Source organism: Haliotis cracherodii, unplaced genomic scaffold, assembly GCF_022045235.1.
Source record: "Haliotis cracherodii isolate W230 unplaced genomic scaffold, xgHalCrac1.p SCAF_1, whole genome shotgun sequence".
Taxonomy (NCBI): domain Eukaryota; kingdom Metazoa; phylum Mollusca; class Gastropoda; order Lepetellida; family Haliotidae; genus Haliotis; species Haliotis cracherodii.
In genome coordinates, this window is record NW_027266264.1 from 33,388,153 (window position 1) to 33,399,264 (window position 11,112).

Sequence of the window (11,112 nt, forward strand, 5' to 3'; positions counted from 1 at the left end):
GATAGACATGCAAAGTTTTGTTAGAAAGTTTTGAATAGGTTTTGAGTTATGCTCCGGAAACGAACTCTACCCTATGGAACCTAAGTCCGACTAGTTGCCTTGGAAACCTTAAAAAATAAAAAATTTAAAATTCCTAAATAGCAAAAGGCACAACTTCAGTATGAGACTGACGGATTTGCCAAGTTACGATCAAATACAATGAATGGTTTTCGAATTCTGCCCCGGAAATTGAATGCCAGGGGGATAAAAATCTATCCATAGTCCTAGCAGATCAGGAAACATGTTTGGTTACATTAAGCCAGGGTCATCCCATGCAAACTATTCCTACACGACATGAAGTGGCCAAAAAGTCAGAAGTGGTTATCCCTCATAAACCAACAACTTCAATCACAGTAAAATGAACTAATAAAATTAGATCATCCTTCAATGTCATGCTGGAATAATAATTCACCACATACATTCACTCCCTTACAACAAATAGTGCAAGTATACCAGTATTGATGTATAGTGTTTGAAATAATATTAAAACCCAAGAGTCATAAGTGTTGCCTGCCCACCTTCAAAGTTACCTGCCCACCTTCAAAGTTAACTGCCCACCTTCAAAGTTACCTGCCCACCTTCAAAGTTAACTGCCCATCTTCAAAGTTACCTGCCCACCTTCAAAGTTACCTGCCCATCTTCAAAGTTACCTGCCCACCTTCAAAGTTAACTGCCCACCTTCAAAGTTACCTGCCCACCTTCAAAGTTAACTGCCCATCTTCAAAGTTACCTGCCCACCTTCAAAGTTACCTGCCCATCTTCAAAGTTACCTGCCCACCTTCAAAGTTACCTGCCCATCTTCAAAGTTACCTGCCCATCTTCAACATTTTTATATATTCAAAAACAAGCTCAAAAATAAGAGAAAATCATGCCATGATTCAGTTAAAATAATGCAAACAATTACTTGAGCATCTAAAAGGAGTTATGATAAAACTAAATACGACAGTAGTCTTATAATTATCTGCAGGGGCAGGTGGAGGACAACTTCCTTGAAACCCGACAGAAAAGTTACCAGCCACGGGCAGGTGGGCAGACCAAGTTGATGTACATTATCTCTACTACTTCTGCCATCTATAGTAAAATACTGTTCACCTTCCTACAGGTTTCATACTGTCTTGCTGAGTCTTCTATATGACTCATGAATATGCATCATTCACTGGAAGTCAAAAATGAAACCAGTAAGTGAAAAGAGGGTCATGCCAATTTTCATTCACTTTTCAACAAGTCAATAATTCTTTCAAAATACAGAGCTACATGGCAATGTCTTTTGATGTTACATTCAAAACAAGACACATGTTCTCATTTCCATCCAAAAGTGAAATGTTTAAACAAAGATGCACCAGTAACAAACAATGAATGAATATTGTTTAATGCCTCGTCTGCTTCTTTCCAGCTATTCGCAGCAACAGTAACAAAAAGTATTGACCCTTACCCAACACAAACATTATCTAACATTTCTCTTTTCAAAGTCGAAATGGATTTCAATTTTAATATGTTTAAAGATGCAATTATATAACAAATAGATTTAACTATGCACTGCAATACTAACCTCAAGTTACAACCTTCATTCAGGATAGATCCATACTGTTTAATCATGTTATTAAATAGCTGAATAATCGGTAGATCAGACATATTAGATAGTCTTCAAATTGGTCTCATCAACATTGTCCATTATGCAAGGGATCATGTTCTGGTGCGTTTTCTTAAAGAACATGGGCATCTTACAATGTCTAACATCCAAATGTAACAAAAATGTTTACCACCTGATTCTTTCATATTACCTTAGTTAACTTGTCATTGCATGACAGATTAACTATACTACAATGTAAAAATGGTGGTTCTTTCGTGGGAGTAGTATACATGTATATCCTATCATGCTTTTAATGCACCATACCCAACATAAACACAAATGTTTTACTTACAAGTCACACAGATGGATTACAATCACATTATCTAATGTACTGAAAGAAAGTAAAACATAATCCAATATGTAGCAGAGAACACAATGTCAAATCCACTTCCTATAATAATTTCTCCACCCCCGAACCTGTCAGTGATCCCCTGACATTGTATTATAGCCTCATCCTGATTGATATCATCATTTCTTGCAAACATCTCCCCAATCGATGATATTTTTACACAATGAACTGTAATTAATCAGTCTGTTTTCCTTCCATTATCCAGGAGACAGTGGACACTATTCTCCTAAAGGCTACAGTTATTGATGATGGTCCTCCAGTGACACCTAAAAGACCATGTGTCAAGATGGACCAAATGCCGACAACCACGACCTACTTCTGTCATAAGTAGTCCTGTAAAAACACTCATCAAAACCACCCCCTTCGTTTCCCCTTGGACTGAAATTCTAGTCAGACAAAAAAACTGTTTTTTTCAAAGGGTACCTACAATCCCTCATTACCTGAAGAAGTAGGCAGAGCATACATTATCCCCCAAGCCCTTCAGGTGAATGGAACATAGTCTTGGGATCTAATGAGGCCAAGCTGCCCTAGTTTCTCCGACAGCAGCTGCCTACAAAGGCCATCCTGTTTTCTTCAGGAATGGAGCAAAATCTGCATTTGAAAGTTTCAAGGAAATGCCAGTTCTATTATTAGAAACTAATTGGCAGATATTGAAATTGGAAAGATTAATTGGAATTACTTTCAGAAATTTGGCTCAGGTCTTTATCAGTTAGTGTCATGTGAAAGTATTTCAAACAGCAACTAAGTCGAGAGGACCACAGATCTCACTGATCTTTTCTTTAGCAGTTAAGAAGCATCTTTGAATTTTTTAGTAGTGAAAATCTTAAATGTGAGAAATACTTACTAAATGAATGAAACACTTAATAAATAAAAAAGATTCATCTCCTGGTGAAAAAAATACACCAATCGATTATTTATTAACGTGAGTGCATATCCAAATAGATGAACGTTGTTGACCTTTTCAAACTCGAGAATAGTCTATAAAATGAATGGCTTTGTGTTGGAAGGAACCTAGCAGGGTTAATCAAACCATATATAAACATTTAGCTTGTTATGTTTCAGCATATCACATTGATGTATGTAGGATTAAAAAATTAGCAGCAGCTTGTCTTACAGATGTCCCATTTCTTATAAACATGATAAACACTATATTCCAAATCAATTATGTCTTTCTATTACTCTTTTGGTCAGGAAAGGAGCTTCTTTTGATCTTTAATAAGACAAACACTTAGTCTAGGAAAACATTTCTGAAAAAATAATAGTAATTTCATTTTTCAAAAGAACTTTTTCTCCTTTTCTCCTTTGCTGTTTTCATACTCTGTAGATCAAGGAAACGAGACTTGGTTTCGTTTGATTTGCCTTCAATTTTAGCATGTTTAGTAAATAATTGAAAAATATAAATTCCAGAGTCATGGTGCAGGATTAATGTGCAGTGAAGTAAACACATTGGTGAAACACTTTACCACCAGGCTAACCACACTGCCCTTGAGGTTTCTCGCCAACCTGCCTGTGGAGTCACAAATTCAGGACCAACTGCTAGTTGCCTCTCATATATAAGGAAGACAATTTGTGGATGTCAACTTCTTATTATGAGGAACATGTCAACAGGTGAAGAAGTATATACTCGGAAACGGTGTGTTTATCATAATAAGTTGACATCCATAAATTCTCTTCCTCATGTGTATCACTTCTAAATATCATTCAATTCCAATATACAGTTTATTTCCTGAGAATCAAGCAAAAGAATAGGATTACTCCAACTTTAGCAGTGAGTCTAGGTAGATGGTCAGCAATATTACACTTCCCATGTTATCACATAACAAGTTAAAATCCACTATCAGTGTCAATCCCATCACTTGCCAAAACATTTATAGGTCAGTTTTCAACTGTTAGTTCAGCATTGAAATTTATTGTTTCTTCATATTGATTCTTAATCATCACATCCATGGTAGAGAGATCAAGCCTTGACCACACAAACCTAAAGCTGTATTGTCAGCAATGGGGTACGTCAACACCACCAGCCAAGGGTTACAATTGAGAGCTGATCATCCAAGTTGGTCACCTAGGCAAGTTTGTTGTTTAACGCAGCACCCAGCAATATTCCAGCTGCATGACGGCAGTCTGTAAACAATCGAATCTGGACCAGACAATCCAGTGATTAACATCATGAACATCGATCCACATAATTGGGATACAATGACATGCATCAATCAAGTCAGCGAGCCTGACCACACAATCCCGTTAGTCGCCTCTTATGACAAGCATAGTCGCCTCACCTAGGCAAGTGCCATTCATACACAAAAAGGCCTTTTTTAAATCCCCCAGGTATATATGAGAACTGCAATGACATGACCATCGCCATACCTATAGTCATAGGAAACAAATTGTGTGTTCTTAAAACAATTTAAAAAACAAAATACAAATAAGAAAACTGCCCTCTAATACTTGTAATACACCATGTTCATAATCTAATCTGTGACTATACCATGGTTGGAGTGTATAGAAAATAGGTTTACATTGTGTTTGAACGACAAATAACCATTCAGCGAGTGTGTGTTTGAATGACAATGGATCGTTCAAAGGACACCAAATCAACCCCATGTGTCACAGCTGCTTGATCATAATGTTGGCCATGTTCAATACAAAACATAATCACATCAGACTGCCATGTAACAAGCTACCAATTGGTCAATAACCACAGGTACAACTCTACCTCAGGGCCATGCTCTGTCATACATGAGAACCAGTTGTAGAGCTCTACCTGAAGGCCATGCTCTGATATACCTGAGAATCAGATACAGAGTTGTACTTGCAGGCCATGCTCTCTATGTCATGCCTGATAATCAGTTGTACAGCTCTACCTGAAGGCCATGCCCTATGTCATACCTGATAATCAGATGTAGAGCTCTACCTGAAGGCCATGCTCTATGTCACACCTGATAATCAGATGTAGAGCTCTACCTGAAGGCCATGCTCTATGTCACACCTGATAATCAGATGTAGAGCTCTACCTGAAGGCCATGCTCTCTGTCATACCTGATAATCAGATGTAGAGCTCTACCTGAAGGCCATGCTCTATGTCACACCTGATAATCAGATGTAGAGCTCTACCTGAAGGCCATGCTCTATGTCACACCTGATAATCAGATGTAGAGCTCTACCTGAAGGCCATGCTCTGTCACACCTGATAATCAGATGTAGAGCTCTACCTGAAGGCCATGCTCTATGTCACACCTGATAATCAGATGTAGAGCTCTACCTGAAGGCCATGCTCTATGTCATACCTGATAATCAGATGTAGAGCTTTACCTGAAGGCCATGCTCTATGTCATACCTGATAATCAGATGTAGAGCTCTACCTGAAGGCCATGCTCTATGTCATACCTGATAATCAGATGTAGAGCTCTACCTGAAGGCCATGCTCTATGTCATACCTGATAACAATAGGTAGAGCTCTACCTGTTGTGCCCCGAACCCAACCAGGGACTCAAGTCTTAAAAGAGGGAATTATTATTTACAAAATACTAATCCAAACTCTACCCATATCTCTCTTTTTAAATAGAAAACAAATGCTGATGTCCCTGTAACTGTAATTATATGTACCCTTACAGTTGCGTAGCTAGCCCTAAGTACAATAAAACCAACAGGCTGTAAAATTCATTTTTCATTATATATGTATTGTAGATGGCAATTAGTTTACATATCATGTGATAATGTTCAATAATTGCATCTGTTTTATTTCTGATAAATCAGATGTTCAAAAACAGAAATCCTAAAATTAGGAACAACTTTTATGTATTATTATAATAAATGGGTGGTGTCCAATTATTTGGCTAGATGGAAGATATAGAAGATAGAGGAGAGAGACAGAGAAGAGGTTCCTGCATGGGAAAGTCACGTTCTGACAGTCTTCATTCGAAACTCAGATCACAACAATTTCATCATATGACAATATGTGACTGTGACCATGTGCATATATAGCAGAGATCATTTTCACTAGTACACTGGAATCCAGCCATAAACATTGGGTTTTTTTAAAATAAAAAGATATTTTATTTCTCTTCTGAATTGTAAGTGTAGGCACATGCCTATTGTGTCTATAGGCAACTGTAGGCCCCTGGAGATGATCATCATGTGTGATGGTTTTACACCGTTTTGGAAAGTATACCACAAAGTGTCAGCAGCTTCATGTGAGAGGCATGCTTCATCATCACATGATGTTTATTAATATTTGAACTGTACTGATCACCTTGAAGTTAAAATGTTAAGAATTTCTCAACCCATTATCATCTGTTCAGAGTTGGCACCTAGCCAGGTCAGGATCCGCCCAAATTTGCCCCGATTATGATCCTTGATCCTGTCTGAACCATGCCCATACTTGTGGGTTTCCCCAAAATAAAGTCCTTGAACCACTGTGCCACAGCCATTTTTCCCCCCATCAAACACTAAACTACTGAAATGCTGTTAAAAGCTGTATTAAGTCCAACTCACCTGCACACCATTCATCAGACAGGATGTGCACAGTCATGAACTTGTTATCAGGCACTGGTGCGTTTCAGCTGATATGTGTCACTAGGTATAGCCTGTGAACACCAACCTTGCATATTTACTCTTTCATAAACCCTGCTCAGGTTACTGACATACATCTTAACATTGCTGCAGTGAATGCAGCTCGGATATAGGCCACGATCAACTGTCACTGCATTTCAGTTTACTTGACAGCCACACCCAAGCACCAGTCCCAAACATACTACTGTCATACTACTACGTTCCATCATATCTAACAGCATGACCTAGCTTTGGATACATAACTTAATTATTTCATTATTGCAAATTATAATTTATAATTATATGAATATAAATGCAGGGAGTAATGCACCACTTGTCAAATGATATCCATCATCCTTCTCAAGACGATTCCCATAAAACTGGCTAAAGTTGCATAATATTTGCCTAATCACTGAAGACGTCAACAGGTTGTACTCAGTAGAATTTGCATACGGTCATGCAATGAATCTAGACTTGTTGCTGGCTTTTAATGTGGACTGCCACCTTTCTGATACGGAGATATTGCAATCTTTCTAATGATCTGTTTTTAGCCAACAGCCATTTGGGGATTGCCCTTTTCTTTCACACCAAATAACGTTGCAGGGACAAGTTTCAGGATTGGTTGAGTTGACACTTAACAGAAAACAGGAAACTTGGAAATCAGATGTTATGCCTTTAAACAGAGTATCCATTTTCCCTTTCATTAATAGGAATAATTCCCATATGACTTTAATAGTGGAACAATCCCATGTGGTAAAAGGTAGAAGACAATAACCTCCTGGAGCTAACGTAACAGGTTTGGACACTGTTGTTGTGTGAATGCTGGGAGTGTACTTTCCTGCTCATATTGGGACTTTGTATAAGAAGCTGCAGGGAGAGCAACAACTTAAATCTGTATGACATGTTTAATACTAGTGAAGGGTATTGGCCTGAAGATTGTATTGCAATTTATTGCAATAATGTTTCCTTTATTGCAATATGTACCACAATATATTGCATATGTTCTTTCATGTGTAATTTGTTATCAACCTGAATAAAAACACTTTCCCCGCATGTATTTGACAACTTCGTATTAAGTGGGATTCCGCTATGGTCACAAAGCATTATATACAGGAAGCTGTCACAACTAGTTTCACTTTTGCGCCACAAGAAAAAGTTGCTAATTTCCATTTGATTTGTCACTAGTGTAAAATCTTCCATAAAGATGATATACATGATTATGAACAAGACAGTATACGGTATTTTCCAAAATGTTGTGGTGCATATTCATTGGTATTTCACATCGTGGTATACCGGTATATCAATAACATCACACATCTCTATTTAATATGAGTAAACCGTTCAAAAATTCACACATAGAGGAATGGACAAGACAGCTTAATCAGATTCATTTCTGAGTCATATCTTCTCTTAAAATAAAGATAATAATTGTTCGTAGATTGGAAATAATAATGAGATGTTTACTATATTCTTCATGAACAGAACACCTGACATATAGCTACAACCACAATATACTACCAAGTCTGGTGATATTTAGGGTTGAAAAGATGCTTTATGGATATACTTTGCCAAGAACTTTTTATGTGATGATGTATTTTCAGGACAGAACAGATTTTGAACAATTTCATTTTAAATAGAAAGAACAACATCACATCAATGACATTACAAATACCCAAAACAAACCACACTACCATAAACACTGAAAGTATTTTCTTCATTAAACTCGGCCAGGTATTCTAGAGGAATAAACTGATCAGATTTTTCGGGACAAAAATTGTGACATTAAAATGTTGAGGTACCAATGTTTATTCGTTGCCTGCTGCTTGTGGTGCACGGATGATAATCAATAAGCGTGTGACAGCAAACCCTGGTCGCGATGTCCTTGAGCAGGGCAACATGGACGAAGGTACACGACAGGCCGTGTCACAAATGCGACACTGCCACAACAGATAACGTCTTACCTGATATGGTGCATTGGCTTGTGTGGGGGGCAAGGGTGGGGGGACCGACACGACCCCACAGACGCCCTAATATCCTCGTCGACTTGTACCACTGTGTCCGCTAGGTTCTCAGATGCCCACTTTTCCATTGTATGCACTGTAAAACAAGATGAAGACGGTCTTGAGGGCTGGCCAGCTTTCTAGCAAGACGAATCGCAAGCAGTATAGAGGGCAGCCATATCGACCTGGTTGGCAGCGGGTCCTACCTCACATATCTCCTACATTCCCGCATACATACGTTAATATACCACATTCCCTTTTCACTTACCCCTGTGGCCCTATACCACTTGTAGGCAGTCATTCTGTAGCGCTGTGTTCACAGACCAGATGATAGCTTAGGCCACATGCAAGTTAGCAGTGCAAGTCAAATGTACACATGGGACCAGTCCACTTCACCTAAGAGGGGCGTCAGGTCAGGTGCACAACAATGCAGCGTTAATGAGATAGGGGCAATTGGGCGTAAATGATGAGGCGAGTGACAGTCTATTACACCCCTGCAGGGACAGAACAAACACCGAGGCAGAAAACAATGCAGGGTAGAGGTATGCCCGGCAAATGTTATACACTGCTGGCTTCAAGGAATGTGTGTTAATGGGTCAGATGGAGTGTGTGGCTATCCGGATCGACTCGTAGTACGCAGTAAATGCAGCGAAGCAAACTAGTACCAGCCTTTAGCCTATCTGCTATCCAATGCTTGTGTGTCAGGCAATGGAAATCACCGTTAGGCCCTTTGCGTTCAATGCTATGCACGTATCGAACAAATTGACGTTTCTATATGGCTTCTCATGAATGGCGCAGAGTGCATTCTGTGCAGAGGCGCAATGCTATGTATACAATGTCAAGTGGATTTACGTGTTTGCTTTCAGCGGTGAACTGGACTGTTAAAACGCTTTGTATTCCGATTTGTAGATATATTTTAAGCACCAGCTACGTCCGGTCTTTGCTGCTTCTGTGATTTTTTTCAGTTGATACTATAGTATCGATGTGTTTGAGAGCGAGCGTTCGATGTTGTCGATCACATTATTTCATGTATATGGATTAATGAAAGTATTTGTATATCGGTGTTGGCGATACTGATAAAGTATGACGGAGTCGGATCATGATCGACTCTCAAGTACTAAAGGTCGATAGGCATATGCAAGTCATGTAGACAGATAAGAGCTTTGTCCAGAACACATGGACGTGTATGTTTGAACGGGCTTATTACCTGAAACACGTTACAAAAACTCACGACTTTCGGAGCGACTACAAGTGTGACAACACTGATATCTTTCATATACTGGGGCGGTCGGGTAGCCTAGTGGTTAAAGCGTTCGCTCGCCACGCCGAATACCCGGGTTCGATTCCCGACATGGGTACAACGTGTGAAGCCCATTTATGGTGTCTCCCGCCGTGATGTTGCTGGAATAATGCTAAAAGCGGTGTAAAACCTCACTCACTCTTCATATTCGCAATCGACAATTTACGCCAAATAAATACCCTTTCTCAACGAAATCTTTCAACAGAATATATGTAAAGATGACAAGAAATGGTCATAATTACGGGCGTAATATTTCATGATATTTAATGATATCCCATGATGCCCAACACTATGTGAATGCATTTGCGATAGGGAATTATATTTATGATTGAACACGTATATATTAAAAGCTTTACCAGTGTAATTCAAATAACTAGTTTGATAGAACTGTTATCTTTACCTTTGAATCCAAGTAATATTCTTGTGTTGGTAATATTTTATCTAATGTTGACAGCGTTCAATAGCGATGATTCTATATCATTGCAAGTCGAAATAATAATATAAAAGTACGGGAGCAGAAACTTGAGTACGAAAAGGTCGATAAGCACATGTGCAAATCATGCAGTCAGATAAAACTCAATGTTTTCATTGAGGAATTTCACAACTTGATACACGGACGCCATTTATATGCCATCCATTCAACTATGTAGGGTGTATATAACATGACGAAATATGCAGTTTCGTGATGTGCATAACTAACGCATATAACTCGACCAGTTTATAACCTAACCTACACCACATTTTCATTTAAAAAATAATAATAAGGAAATTCAGAATCGATTTTAAACGGGTGTTTTCTCAATATTGAAATTACATGTAAAGTTAGGAAGCGTATCAGTGCCACATTCTAAGAAAAACATCATGTACGAAGATGATACTAACATTATACTTGTCGCATCTACATGCATGATATTCTAATCTACCTTGAAGAAAGTATCATCTACTAGAGCAAACTATCACTGTAACGATATTCACGATTATGATACATACACAGAAGAAGTATTTCTTCTAAGTAGAAGTGAGTTGTATCATCTATTCGTAGATGAGATGTAAGTATCATCTATAGTATATATGTGATATTGGTTTTTTAAATACGCTTCCATGGTACAGATTTTTTTGTGTTTTTTTCAAAAAATATTTTTATTGTTCCCAGAGTTGGAGATTATGACAGTATTCCGTCAAAAACATATTTCGGATAGCATAGAATGGCACAATACACTCATTAAAAAAATTAAAGGGTTGGAAA

At 38.3% G+C, this 11,112-nt stretch overlaps 1 protein-coding gene across 2 annotated transcripts in view; it reads right to left on the minus strand.

Moving 5' to 3' along the window:
• The window catches only part of LOC139476180 (uncharacterized), a 39,671-nt gene extending 30,748 nt beyond the window's left edge, over positions 1-8,923 (minus strand). The window contains exons 1-2 of one of the 2 annotated variants that reach the window (XM_071259387.1): positions 8,835-8,923; positions 8,528-8,663 (exon numbers count right to left, since the gene is read on the minus strand). The gene's annotated coding sequence lies outside the window, so the exon portion shown is untranslated. Of the gene's footprint in view, positions 1-8,527; positions 8,715-8,834 lie in introns of those variants that run through there. The other variant, XM_071259388.1, reaches the window with a different exon arrangement.
• Positions 8,924-11,112: the final 2,189 nt, after the last annotated feature.